Source organism: Etheostoma cragini, chromosome 14, assembly GCF_013103735.1.
Source record: "Etheostoma cragini isolate CJK2018 chromosome 14, CSU_Ecrag_1.0, whole genome shotgun sequence".
In the NCBI taxonomy this organism is placed as follows: Eukaryota; Metazoa; Chordata; class Actinopteri; order Perciformes; family Percidae; genus Etheostoma; species Etheostoma cragini.
This window is the reverse complement of record NC_048420.1, coordinates 1,133,066-1,146,986: the sequence shown is the minus strand read 5'-3', so window position 1 is coordinate 1,146,986 and position 13,921 is coordinate 1,133,066. Positions and strand designations below refer to the sequence as shown.

The 13,921-nt window shown below is 41.5% G+C and overlaps 1 protein-coding gene and 1 long non-coding RNA gene across 3 annotated transcripts in view; one reads left to right on the top strand and one right to left on the bottom strand.

The window, feature by feature from the left end:
• Window positions 1-12,348, bottom strand: part of lrrc3b (leucine rich repeat containing 3B) — a 14,572-nt gene extending 2,224 nt beyond the window's left edge. The window contains exon 1 of one of the 2 annotated variants that reach the window (XM_034892133.1): window positions 12,165-12,348. The gene's annotated coding sequence lies outside the window, so the exon portion shown is untranslated. Of the gene's footprint in view, window positions 1-12,146 lie in introns of both variants that reach the window. The other variant, XM_034892131.1, reaches the window with a different exon arrangement.
• Window positions 12,349-13,678: 1,330 nt separating this feature from the next.
• Window positions 13,679-13,921, top strand: part of LOC117956842 — a 19,946-nt gene continuing 19,703 nt past the window's right edge. The window contains exon 1 of the long non-coding RNA XR_004659378.1: window positions 13,679-13,699. This is a non-coding gene — a long non-coding RNA (uncharacterized LOC117956842). The remainder of the gene's footprint in view (window positions 13,700-13,921) is intronic.

Below are 13,921 nucleotides of genomic sequence, written 5' to 3'. Positions count from 1 at the left end.
GTTTCCATACATGTTCTCCACAGGATGATGATTAAAAGTGTTGGTGGTCCCTGACGTATGTGCAACAACGGCAAACATAACTGCTATGTATATTTTTATGTAACCATTTTGATGCATGCTAATGTTAGCAATTCATTGTTAAGTTATGTACAGGACCAACAGAAATGCAACAGGTGTCACATGCACAGAGTCCATAGAACAGTCCAATGGTAGAATCAAAATTACATTATTAAGAAATGTAACCATTGATTTTTAACTATATCAACTATACTGTAACTGATTAACCTATAAAACAGACCAAAATGTGTGGTGTAAATTATAAATACAAATAGCATAGTATGTTACCAGGATTTTGCCAGGAATCTCGGAATTTGGCATAATTCTTGTAACCTTGGCTGCTGGTAATACAAACTGGCTAACTTGGCTTTGCAGCAGTGACAACGGCAGAAGATTAATCCAAATACAATAATAAATAGCAATAAAAAAGCCATATTAATCAAGTGGTCAAGCTGATATTACCTAATTCTATTTGAGCAGCATTCAGGAGATTGTTTCCATGATCCTGTTTGAATCAGTCTACAATAAAAACAGCATAAAACCAAGCCTGCTGGCATTCACGTTGTTATGTTGAACGCCCCTGATGATGTCATCACGTTACATAACGTCCAGTTTAAATTAGCTGGCAGTTTGCATTTCTATTGCAGATTAAAAATCAAAACGCCTTCATGCTCTGTGTTTGTGTTTCTACATATGTTTTGTGTTTCATTTAGTAAATAATGATGAAAACATCTAATTTGTTTTATTAATGACAACATTTTAACACTTTAAGATCTGAATCAGCTTTATTTGCCAAGTATGAGGACACATAAGAGGAATTTTGCTTTAGAGCATATGGCTCACAATGTGCTTACTCATACTAAACAACCAAAATATACACATTAATATATATATACACACTATAAACAGAAACAATAGAGACAAGTTGAGACAATAGTGCGATGAAGAGTGCAAAGAATGCAGGAGTAAATTATTTATATGATAAATAATTATTTTAATTATGGAGCATAGTGCAAAGTGCCGGAATAAATAAGTACTATGTTATTATTTAAGTAGTATATTACCATATGAACAGCATGAACAGTTCTGAAATAGATAATGATGAATAAATAATAAGTGGAACCAGTGAACAGGTGATGATGCTGATTAGAGACAGTGGTGCTGGGTTATTGCACAGAATTGAACCTGACACATTATGAAATATTTCTGTTTGGTGACTTCCATAACCTTTAAGCTTAGGTTGTACTGATTTTTGGGATAAAGCGTTTGAAGGTACTCCAGGAAATGACATCCCAATAAGCAAAAATACCAATTTTAGCCACTTTCAGACCAATTCTGAGGTGCATGTTTATCATTTAGAGCCTAGAAGGTTGTAAAATAATACACGCTCAAATAATACAGGCCACGTTAACATCTGCAATTTCACAGTCCCTATGTATCAAAAAGGTTTGGTCGTTTGCAACACAGGTGTTGGTCACTGATATTACTAAGTATTCCAACTGCAGAGTATTTATGTGGAAAATATGCAAGAATAGCATCAAGCAATGGAGACTCATGTGAGTTTTCTGAGTTGGAGATAATCAATTGCGACAGATTTGGAGCGTTGCAGAGGTCCTTAAGTGCCTTTGAGGACGCCGAGAGCCAGTCCCAATTTAAATCTCCCAATAAAACATAATCCTTGTCTGATAACTTATGCAAGAGGTCTGAAGCAGTCTTACAGCTGCAGGTGACACCAACGGTGGGCAATTGCATCCTAATGCTATAAGATCAGCACCATTATGGAGATATATCTTAGGGCTTCTGAATCAGTGGATGAGTATATAAACTTGGAGCGTTACCAATGGATTGGTTTTATCACGCAGAGAAGAACCCAAGCATGCCAAAATGCGTCACTTTTATTGCTTTTTGGTCACTTATGTGTGTCTTGACAAGAGAAAAAACAGGTAGAAGGCCCTGTGTTCTGGACTATATATCTCTAAGGTTAAACCAGCTCATTTCCTTTAAATGTTGAGACATTGCTCCATTGCTCTGCTCACCGAGACTTGTTTCCGCTCTGCCGGCGTCTCTCTCCAACTCTAGCGACGGCTGGTTAGACCACGGAAACGCGAGTACAGGGCGAGCGCTGCTGCTGTCTATCTCTGTCGGAGAAACACTGCAAGCTGCTACAGTTTGCATGTTCAGCCGCATCGCTGATGGCAACACAGCACATCTGACTACAGGCGACATTTAGCTCCGACTTTTGGAGTATGCATACCGCTTCTGGTGCACATTCGGGTGTGATAGCTGATATCCACCAACTCTAACACTATTCTACTGGACTCAGCGATGCTGGGGTCAAAGCCCCCTCAGGGTGTTTTCAGACCTGGTCCCTTTTCAGCCCTCTAAACAAGCTATGAGCGAGGAGTGATCCGTTTTAACCCTTGTGTTGTCTTCCCGCTGACTTGCAAATTTTTGTTTTTTTGAGTCAAAATTTAAAATTAAAAACCTTTTATCTACATTATGGTGGTCTTTTTCGAGCCTTTTGTGTCTTTCCCCCGATGTTTTTGACTTTTTCTGAGCTTTTTAAATTTTTTGTGGGTTTCCCAAATTTTTTAAGCTTTTTTTCTTTTCATTTTTTTCATTTTTTTTTTACATTAGTCACAAGTTCTCCAAATGCTATTAAAGTGACAAAAAACACCCAAAGTAAATGAAAGAAGTAAACTGATTATTTATTTAACTTGTAAGGAGCGTTGTAAGAAACCATCCACGTTACTTTTATGGACAGTTTTCTTAAAGAAATCTAAATTTCTGATATAGAAACCTTTTGAAAAGGGGTCAAAGTTGACCCGAAGACAACAGGAGGGATAACCATCTAGGGTAGCAGGAAATGAACAAACCAAGACTTGTAGACCAGGTGTAGTCAGAGGTCTGAGGAAGAAGCTCTGCACTCAGGGTTTTCCCTGCCTATGGGAATCTAATGATGTGGATGGTCTCTATGGATACAGTGTACGCATCCTGCAAAAGCATCTACCATTTATTAGAATTCCGGTCTGAACTGGTTGTTGACTAAACATAATGATAAGCATTCATGAACAATGTTCCCACTTATCAAGTGTCAAATGGGTAGTCGGCACCAATAAACACACACTCCATGGGAGCAGCACCAACAACAGTAAAAGAAATAATATTTCCTTTATTAATCCCGCAAGGGATCACTCTGTTGTTTTCATTACACACACTACACACAGGCCTGAGTTACACACACATGTTCAGTATCTATAAATGCACTAAAGGAGAAATGGCCGAGTGGGGGGGTTCCCATGGAAAGGCCCCCCAAGGAGTTGGGGGTTCAGTGCCCTGCTCAAGAGCACCTCGGCAGTGCCCAGGAGGTGAACCGGCACCTCTCCAGCTACCAGTCCACCACCATACTTTGGTCCGTATGGGGACTTGAACCAGCGACCCTCTGGTTCCCCATCCAACTCACTACGGACTGAGGGGCAAAGGGGGCAGTGGAGAATGAAAATGCTGTTTGGTTGGGGGTTACACACCCCGGCGGCCCAAAGGCACCCCACACAGAGAAAAATAAGTGTCCCAGTAAAGCCGTGCCTGTGCACATTTGACCCCAAAGTCCAGTTAGTGTGATCACTCTGTGTCATGCCCGGGCACAGTACGCTAAACCGTGTCCTGGCGCCCTTGAAAAAGGTGGGCCAGGGCACGGTTGGGTTGGACTTGGCACAGTCCGCATCAGTGGGACAGCTAAAAGAGCCTGAGGACGTGTGGTGTCTGAACAGCAATGCTGGATAAGGAAGCCGCTTGATACTGTTTCCTGATTATAAAATGTGTTATATCAAAGATTCAGGGCCAATTCACAAGATATACACACTCTGCCTTTACAAGGCTCAGAAGCAGTGTTTGAAGGAGATGTTTAAGTCACATACAGGTTTGCTACCTGGCCATGGTAAAGGTCCCATTTTTGGATAACATCACATGCATCTTTAACCATTCATCACTTTTTCACAAAAACATTCCTTTCAAAGTTCCTTTCACTCAAAAGGAAATCATTAACCCTTTGTATTGGCTCATCAACAGTGATTGATTTGAACAGAACCTGATTCGAGTCCCAGGTCAGTAGATACTACAGACAACACTGACGTGCTGTGCATAATGATCCTCAGCTTCTACAGGACTGGATAAAAAATAACCATTTAACCATCCATGTTCAGAAAACTGAATTTTTGTATTTTCGCTCACCCAGAATTATTTTTCTTTTACTGAATCTATTACTTTTGCTAACCAAAAACTTGTCGTCACAAAGACTTAGAAATATCTTGTTGTGCTACTTGATTCGCCCCTTACATCCCGGGAACACTTGTCGAACTTAACCAAAAAGTTGAATCAGAAACTTTATGTTTATAACAAGATCAGATCATATCTTTCTTCTTCTGTTTCTGAAACCTATTTACATGTAACTGTGTTTTACACTATGCCCTACTGTCTTCCTATTTGGTCACTTACCACAAAGGAAATCACTGAACCAATAGCACGACTACACCATCAAGCTCTCAAGACCCTCAGAAACCTTCCAAAGTGCTCTCACTATTGCATTGCACTTGCACCTTCTAAGGCTTTGACTTACAACAACTTTATAAACAGCCACGCATTTGCATTTGTATTTTCAGATTCTAAATGCCACCTTACCAGGACTTTCTGCACTTATTCCAACACACGTGAGACCAGGACGCCTCACTGGGTCAGTCTCAGGCACTTATTCTGGTTCCTCCATACAAAAACAACTTTGGTCAGAGTTGTTTTTTTATACATACATCAAGATCTGGAATGCCATTCTGCATCACATCAGAACACTATCATCCATCACATATTTCAAAAAGGAATCCAAACAGCTCCTTCTTAACAGTTACACTTGCACACATTAACTGCTCATGTTGTTTGCACTGTCCATATTTGTCCAGCCCAGCTGTTGTCTTGTATAAATGTCTTAGTGTATTGTTGTTTCAGTCGTCTAAATTTGTCTAGTCCATATCGATGTCCTGTACAAATGTCTGTCCCGACATGCTGTACCATGTTTTATGTTTCTGCAGAACAGGAACCGGCTGAAAACCAGTTTTTAAACGGAGTCAGGCCCATTTACATTGTAATGTAATGTCACTTTTAACTTTCCTGTATAATAAATATGAATGAATGAATGAGCAGTCAACCTGTTAAGCTGCGTTTAGACAGGGAAATGGTGCGGCAGTGTGAAAACAGTCAGCTGTTTCCATTATTTATATTTCATCGAGTGTCAGAGTCAGCCTGCAGTGTCCCCTCAAAATCCGGTGTATATTGCAATGCAACCATTGGCTTTAATTAATATAACGCACATGGAGAAATCAGTGAGTCAGAGCTTAAAGTATAGACCACGTGTCTGAAATTAATTACAAAAAATGTGCAAAAAATGTCCTTCCATGCAGAGGATTGGTTTCCCGCGCCAGCTCAGGAAGTTCAACCTGCCTCAGGAGCTGCTGAAACAAATGGACACCATCATCCAGTCTGTTCCCTGCACATCCATCACTGTGTGGTTCGGATCGGCCACCAAACAGGACAGGACAAGACCGCAAGGGACGTGAGGAGAACCCCACCCCGCGGTCCTGTGTGCCCCGACGGAGCTGGGTTTATCTCCGTGAAGGATCAGCTGTTTAGCTTAGTTTTTGTTGACATATTTGATCATAACGTCTTTGATAATTTGCCAATAATTGAATCTGCACCCCTACCAATACCTGACCACATCATACCCCGGACACAAGATCACACCCCGGACAATGTGACGATACGCTGGATCTATTAAATCTGCACTGTGCTTATGACAGGCTCTTCTGGCATGTGTCATCATTATTACTGTTGACTAAAACCATCTCAAGGAGAATCACAATGCGAGTAACAAAAGCTCCACGGGGAATGGATAAAATAGAAGAAATATCTTATATTACAATTCAAATATATCCCAGCACCCATACAAATAATTAAAAAAAAGGTCTATGTTAATCTATTGTGAGCTAAGGAGTTCTGCTCTAGGAACATTACCACATAGTCAAATTTAACCAGATTATAAAGCCTAGATAGTTCTTGTCAGCAATTAGTCAAAATTGCATGAATTTCTTGTTATTTATTCTGCCTTTTGGAAATGTCTGCTTTTCCATAGATGGATATCTGATTTCATTTGTTACATTGCCTTTGTAGTAATGGCCCTGGGGCTCAGCATTGAAGTATTCTCTGAATTATTGGTGTCTTTCTAGTTCCCTTATTCGGTGTTTCCTCCGCCATGATGGATCAAAATGACGTTGAAATGCAAAGTTAGCTCAGTCGAATGACGTTAAATAATTTCGTTCAAAGGGTGCAAGCACCCCTAAAGCTCTGATCCTAGAATTGCCCCTGCTCATTATGCTGGGGTATTGTTAAGAGCTTTTCTGGTCTGCAAAAGACGCAGCGTGTCTTTCACAGGTTTCTGCTAGTCTACACGAGACATCGGGACTCATCAGGATTATTATTCATGGCAGAAGAGATGAGTGGAACATTGTCAGGGAAATCCATGGTATTCTTGTTGAGATATTTCAGTCTGGACCAAAGTGATGAACATTTCTCTGCTGAGAGCCACACGTGAGCAGGACTAGAAGAATTGAGCTGTCAAATGGAATTTGGAGCAATTAGTTTCCGGGGCCTCTCAGAAGCCATGAATATGTTACTGATGTTTGATTTCTGGATGTTTCACCAACGGTGAGTGTGTGTGTGTGTGTGTGTGTGTGTTTGGTAGAGCGAGAGAGAGAGTGATGGGGTTAGCTTCGGAGCGAGTACGGACTCTGGAGGTGTACACGGAGAGAGAAAGTGTCTCCTCTGTGCTTTCTGACCGCTGCAGGAGAGTTGACCCTCTTCTTGATTTCATATTGTTCACGGAGAAGGAGAACCTGGAAATGAGTTGGGGGGATGTAAAGTTACCAAACCAGGGAACGTATCTACAAAAAAACCTACAACTGTACCTACAAACATATCTATGAACAAACCTATGGAAAGTACTTCCGAAGGTACCTACTGACATATTTTGTAAGTATGGACCATAAATCAAGCTTAAGAGCCATGACCATACCTACAACCGTACCAATGTACCTACAACCATACCTACCGATGTACCTACAACCGTATCTACAACCGTACCTACAACCATACCTACCAATGTACCTACAACCGTACCTACAACCGTACCTACAACCATACCTACCGATGTACCTGCAACCGTATCTACAACAATACCTACCAATGTACCTACAACCGCAACTACAACCGTACCTACCAATGTACCTACAACCGCACCTACAACCGTACCTACAAATGTACCTACAACCGTACCTACAACCATACCTACCAATGTACCTACAACCGTACCTACAACCATACCTACCAATGTACCAACAACCGTACCTACAACCATACCTACAACCATACCTACCGATGTACCTACAACCGTATCTACAACAGTACCTACCAATGTACCTACAACCGTACCTACAACCATACCTACCAATGTACCTACAACCGTACCTACAACCGTACCTACCGATGTACCTACAACTGTATCTACAACAGTACCTACCAATGTACCTCCAACCATACCTACCAATGTACCTCCAACCGTACCTACCAATGTACCTACAACCGTACCTACCAATGTACCTACAACCGTACCTACCAATGTACCTAAAACGTACCTACAACTGTACCTACCAATGTACCTACTTTTCTGTCTTCAACTGGAAAAGATGGAGACAAGGTTTGTAACGGCAGAACGGGAATGGAGAGATATTTCCTTCTTTATAGAGCTGTGTAGATTGAATTGTTACTTTATGTTATCACTATTATTATTATTACTTCAACTTTTCAAGGCTACAACCATACCTACCAATGTACCTCCGACCGTACCTCCAACCGTACCTACCAACATACCTTCCTAACAACGGACCATAAATCAAGCTTTAGAGCCATAGATCTCCATTGTTGTTTAAAAACTTTTTTTTTTTTAAACCTCACTGAGCCACACTTTTGCACTGGTGACATGTACCTTCATGAAAACATACACTACCTGCTGCAGGAAATACTCACTACAGCACCAAATTAATACACCGCTGAAAATAGTCCATCAAACGCACATCTTCTGCTAAGAAATAGAAAGGCCAGATGTTTAGGAAAACACTAATCCTTAACAAAAGAACTTGCCATGTCGGTGGGTTTGGGGTGAGGGCTACAGACAGGATAGGGGGGTCAACAAGGTGTTTTACTGAAAATATTTTTTTAAGCATTATTTGCTAATCTTGTGGTCCTGTCTTGAACACGGCTTTGTGACCAAATCAACAGTTATTGTCAGATTATTGTATTCATGATCAAAGTCTTGTCATAACCCTAACTGAGGAGTTTTGATTGTTTTAGGAGGCAAACAGCAAATGATCTATTTTCTTTTGTGAGGTTTACTTCAAAACTTCCAACAGGCTGTGGAGTAGGAAGGATGGAAGACAGCCTGGTGGGAGAGAGGATGACCTCCATAACCTGTGTTCTTTCACATGTATTTGATATTAGCCATTAAAAAAAACACGGCTGTGCCAGCTGTCTCTAATTTGAGACGTAGAACGGTGTTCTCTCTCCTTCTCCTCCCCGTGAGGCACAATTCCATTTAACCAAAGGATCTTCAGTCTCAACCATCTCATTTCATCTCCAGGCTGCAACACTTCTGCTCTATTTAAAGCTGACCCATGTTTCAGTCTCTGAAATCCACCATCTTGGTTAAGCCCCACATAGGGACACATACACATAGGGATGTATAACGCTCTGAACTTGAATAAAGAGTTTTGGAAGCGTGAAGAAATTGGTCAACCAACACCAGCGTGTCCAACCCAGATCTCTCAGGTCAGGTCAGAGGTTCTTGAGCAACATGGGTTCCAGTTTCCTTTCCAGTGTTTCAGGGATTCTTGGCCTGGGTTATGAAACCTCTCACTATTATCCACTGATTATTTACCAGTAGATAAAGTTGCCCAATGATTCAAGGCTGGCATGGGAAAACAAATAAAATGTCCCATTCTCAGAGACAAAACAATACTGCCGAGAGTAATTCTTTAACCCCAACTTAAAGAGGATCCAGACAACCATCGGGACTCCTTTACACACTCTGTGTGAGCATGCTTTAATCTGCAGGTTTTTGGCATGGTTTCATACATATATGCATAGTTTGCATACAGTTTGCTGATCAGCAGACCATGCTTCTCCGCGTCCCTCCGTCTTCTGCGTGTCTTTGTAATACTGGGGTAATTATTCAACCCTGCTTGTGGGTGTTATATCTTGTTTACTAAGGGATTATTTAAATCACTCTAACAAATTACAAATACTACACATACAACATATTCAACATCATGTTAAAAGATAATGTATTTTCTTGGTATTCCCTACAATATCCACTCATATCAACTACACAGCATGAGTAACATTTATAGTGTTATAGGGGGGGCTTTTAATTTCAATTCAAGTTTTTTAACAATGTTTTCCACCTTTTAATAGCTTATATTATTGCACTGCGTCAACAGTTATCTTCATTTAATACTGGGTCTGGAGTCTGGAGTTTAGCCCCGCCCAAGAGTGTTGTGATTGGTTTAAAGAGATGCCAATAAACCAGAGTGTTTTTTTTTTCTCCTATCCCAGAGAATATTATATAATATATTAATATAAAATTCCACAACACAAAGGCTTCTGGGATCAAACTTGCGAAGAACCTAGACGGCCGTCCCGTCTGATTACACAGACTCCTGTATTAGGCGTGGTTATGGTCTCGGACCTGGTGGTGGTCTCTTCGTCACAGTCTACCTACCATGTAACAAACATTTAACTACTACGATAACAGGGTACACATCTAAGCACACACTCATCCAAGATGCATGTGCAGTAAGACCCCCGGTTGATTCCACAGATTCAAGTCTTTTTCCAGTAGCCTGGGTCGGGGTCTCCTCGAGACAGCCCTGCTGCCATGCAGCCTGCAACATTTACAACATCTAACTCAACACTGGTACCAAGGTAGCAGGACGTGTATTTGTACGTGAAGTACTTCCCCATGAGTGATTTGCCATGAACACAATCCTCTAAGATGCAACAGAGACAAGGCTTCGTTAAGACCTCCAACCTGCCGAGAACCAAGACGCCGCTTGATTACATTAACCACCTCAGTTCGCCTTGGCTCTGGTGGACTAGACCGCGGTGCCCCGTCCCTCTTTCTCTATGGCAGATTAGTACCGCCTCATGCACGTGGCGAGCGTGGCTGGTCGTCATAGGGACACCGCAGGAAACTGTCGTGACCGAACGCGACACACACCCGGGTGTTTTTGGTTCTCGGCGTGTTGCCACGGCCAGAAGGCCAAGTAGTTTCTACTGAACAGCAGGTTTCACGTCACCTTTTGGTATCTCCTCAACTCGCTTGGAACCTCGACTGAGGTAGTCCTATAAAAAGTACCTGTTAGCAGGTACCAGGGACTTGTTTCGTAGTTTTTCGAGTCGAGGTGAGTCGAGTAGATGCCGTAAGACTCGAGTGGTTCCATTCGGCCTCGTTCAGTAGCCCGGATCTCCAAAACTCTTCAACAACTCTTTGTGCCCAGATCCCGATAGATTCTAGCACCACTCCAGAGGAGGCGTTAATGAAGTACTCAGGAGAGAGTCAGTTCTTTGACGTGTGGCACTCGAGTCTCAGTTCAGTGACCCGTCGGGTTAATTAACCGGCTCTATGAACAGGCTACATGCACTATGATGCACGAGTCGACCCACAGGCAGCCAGTGACTCAGTTCCCCAAGTCCATTTTTTTTTCAAGCCAAGCATCCCCAACTCCCCCATAGCTGAAGATTAAAATCTGTTTGATCAAAATAATCGTGATTATGATTAAATGTGTTCCAATAATCGAGGAGCCATAAACTGTATAGGAGTTCACCTCGTGCGTCAGTCTTGACAATGTGACAGGATGTGTGTGGAATAATCAAATAGGGATCAACACTCTGACCGGGATGCACCTGGGTCTGACTCTGCAGGGACAGAGGGGATGCACCGAGACTCCCTGAAGAATCCAGCTGTTGCCTCACATGTGGATCAACTCCTTGTCTATTAACACAACGATTAAATTGCCGCATGCATTTGAGTCAAAGCCCTGCTATAGACACAGGTTATAGCTACATTTGTAATTACAGTTGGTCGTTACTGTGACGTGGACAAACAGCAGCAGATTACAGAACAATTATCTTTCCGAACACAGACGTCATGTCATAAGCGTTTGCTGTCCAATAAAACCGAGGATTGCCTGAACGGTGGCCCCGATCCGCCTCATGAATGGAAAGAACGTCACGCAAAAGTCCACTCAATAATTAGGTATTTTAAAATATAATCATTTTTACTGACAAGCAACAGTGAGATGTCTTGTCAAAAAAATCGAATTCTGAATGTATATGGGAGACATTACATTTCGGCAAACATCAAACACACCCAGTAATCATTATTTTACTAGCATTTTAACTTTTATAAATGGTTCGCATTGGTCGCTACCGGCCTCCTGTTGGGAAAAGATGGAAAGAAACTGCTGGCGAAACAGGAATGAAGTTGGAATTTAGCAAGAAATAAAGATGTGATTGTAGTTTTTTAGTAAGCCGAATGAATGTGTAGCCTTTGAAGACTAGATTACAGTATTTAGTTTTTTTATGTGTTGCGCTATTTCGATAACAACTAAATAAACATTAAATCGCATTCTTTTCAAATGGCGTCTGGCAGGACGTTGCCCGTGAAAACATCACGCATCAGCCTACCTGAACTGCCGACACCGTATCAAAGCTTAATGGGGTCTAATTGTGACAAAAAAAACAAGAATGCAAAATACCAAGCACAGGCCTACACATTTATAATCATCCAATATGTACACTACGGATCAAATATATATTCAAAATCAATTTCTCCATGCTGAAAAATGGACTGAAGGCAGCGACCATTGCAGAGGACAGACAGGGCAGACAGGGCAGACAGGCAGAAGAGCAACAGGCGACACAAGTCTCCTCACCTGCAGACACAGCCATACCTGCTGGAGGGGAAGCTGCGGTTGTATGATCCGGAGCAGCTGGGACGGGCTGAGGGAAGCCTGCACGCTCACTATCCGCTCACTGACACGCACAAGTCGCAGTGTGAATTCGCATATTTACTTATGAGTATGAAACGCCGCACAGGAGTGAAGAGGGAGACAGGGAGGGGTTCTCTGTGTGAAGCTACCACGGAACAGAGACACCACATCCGGTCTCCACTTTCAGTGTAAAACTTTCCACAGAAGTCGGTGTTAGAGCAGTCACGCATTGCACACGCACAGAACATGCCATCATATTTAATGTTATCCCTGCAAGCCTTCTTCCATTTTTAATGAAAGAATTGATATTGTGTCTTTTAGAAACAAACATACAATAATTTTTTTTGGGCTTTATCATACTTTCTACAGCAAATTCTTTTATTTTGAGGGATTTACAGTGGAAAAACACGTAAACCATACTCAAAAATGTTGTATTACTAACGAGGTAAAACAATTTTTTTTTAATTGCATTGAATTTACCAGGCCAAAAAGTGGGAACATTAATTATAATTGGGATTTTTGTAAGTTGAGAAAAGAAACCACATTTCATTTATTTTATCATACATGTGCATTCTGGGAAGATTTGAAACAGTTTATAACAGAAAACCCGGTAAGAGTATTTCAATTAATGTATTTGATGTCCTATTATGGATATGTATTTATTTCATACTCAGAAATAAATACACTGCCACAAATTAAAATGGAGTGGATGGAAACCCTGCTGCCATCAGTAGAACACTTAAATAAAGCATTTAAAAGCTCTAAGATTCTAAAATAAATACATTTCATCTAAACTTCTGGTAATGTAAGACATCTTTAAATTTTTAGGGTTTTTCTGTATTTTTGATGTTTGAAGTTTGAATCATGTCCAGACCTTCCTCAACAGCACTGCGGAGGAGGGTCTGGCGAGTCCACACAGCATTCTGGGACAGGAGAAAAACCTGCTCTGGTTTATCGGCATTTCTTTAAACCAACCCCAATCGTCTCGGGTGGAGCAAAGCTCCAGACGGAGCCGGGGTGCCGCTGCTAACTAGTCTCAGGAAGGAACTAGTTCTGGTGGAACATGTACGTTCAGAAGTAGTTTTAGTCTTCAACAGAAAACTCAGATTGGACAGATAGTCTAGCTAGCTGTCTGGATTTACCCTGCAGAGATCTGAGGACCAGGTAACCATAGTCCTCAGATTGGACAGATAGTTTAGCTAGCTGTCTGGATTTACCCTGCAGAGATCTGAGGACCAGGTAACCATAGTCCCCAACGTAAAGTGACACATGCGCCGCTTTTATTTTGAAATCAGAATCCGCTGGTTTCCTGGTGTTGTTGTGGCTAACTGCAGCAGCTTGATGTAGAGAGCACATGAAATGAATGGATCTATTATTTGGCAAAGCAATAGATAATGCACGTGTGTGTGTGTGTTTGTGTGTGTGTGTGTGTGTGTGTGTGTGTGTGTGCGTGTGTGTGTGTGCGTGTGCGTGTGCGCGCGTGTGTGTGTGTGTGTGTGTGTGTGTGTGTTTTGTCTGCTGAATGCCATTGGCATATGATTTTGTGTGTGTACTTCACTGCATCTACAACATTAATGTTCCTGTAAATAATGATTCATTTCAAGCTGACTTAAATAAATTGATAAAGTGTTTATTATTATTATAATTATTATTATTATTATTATTATTATTATCATTATTGTTAGTGGAGTGTTGTGGTTACAGCGGGGGGGGGGGGG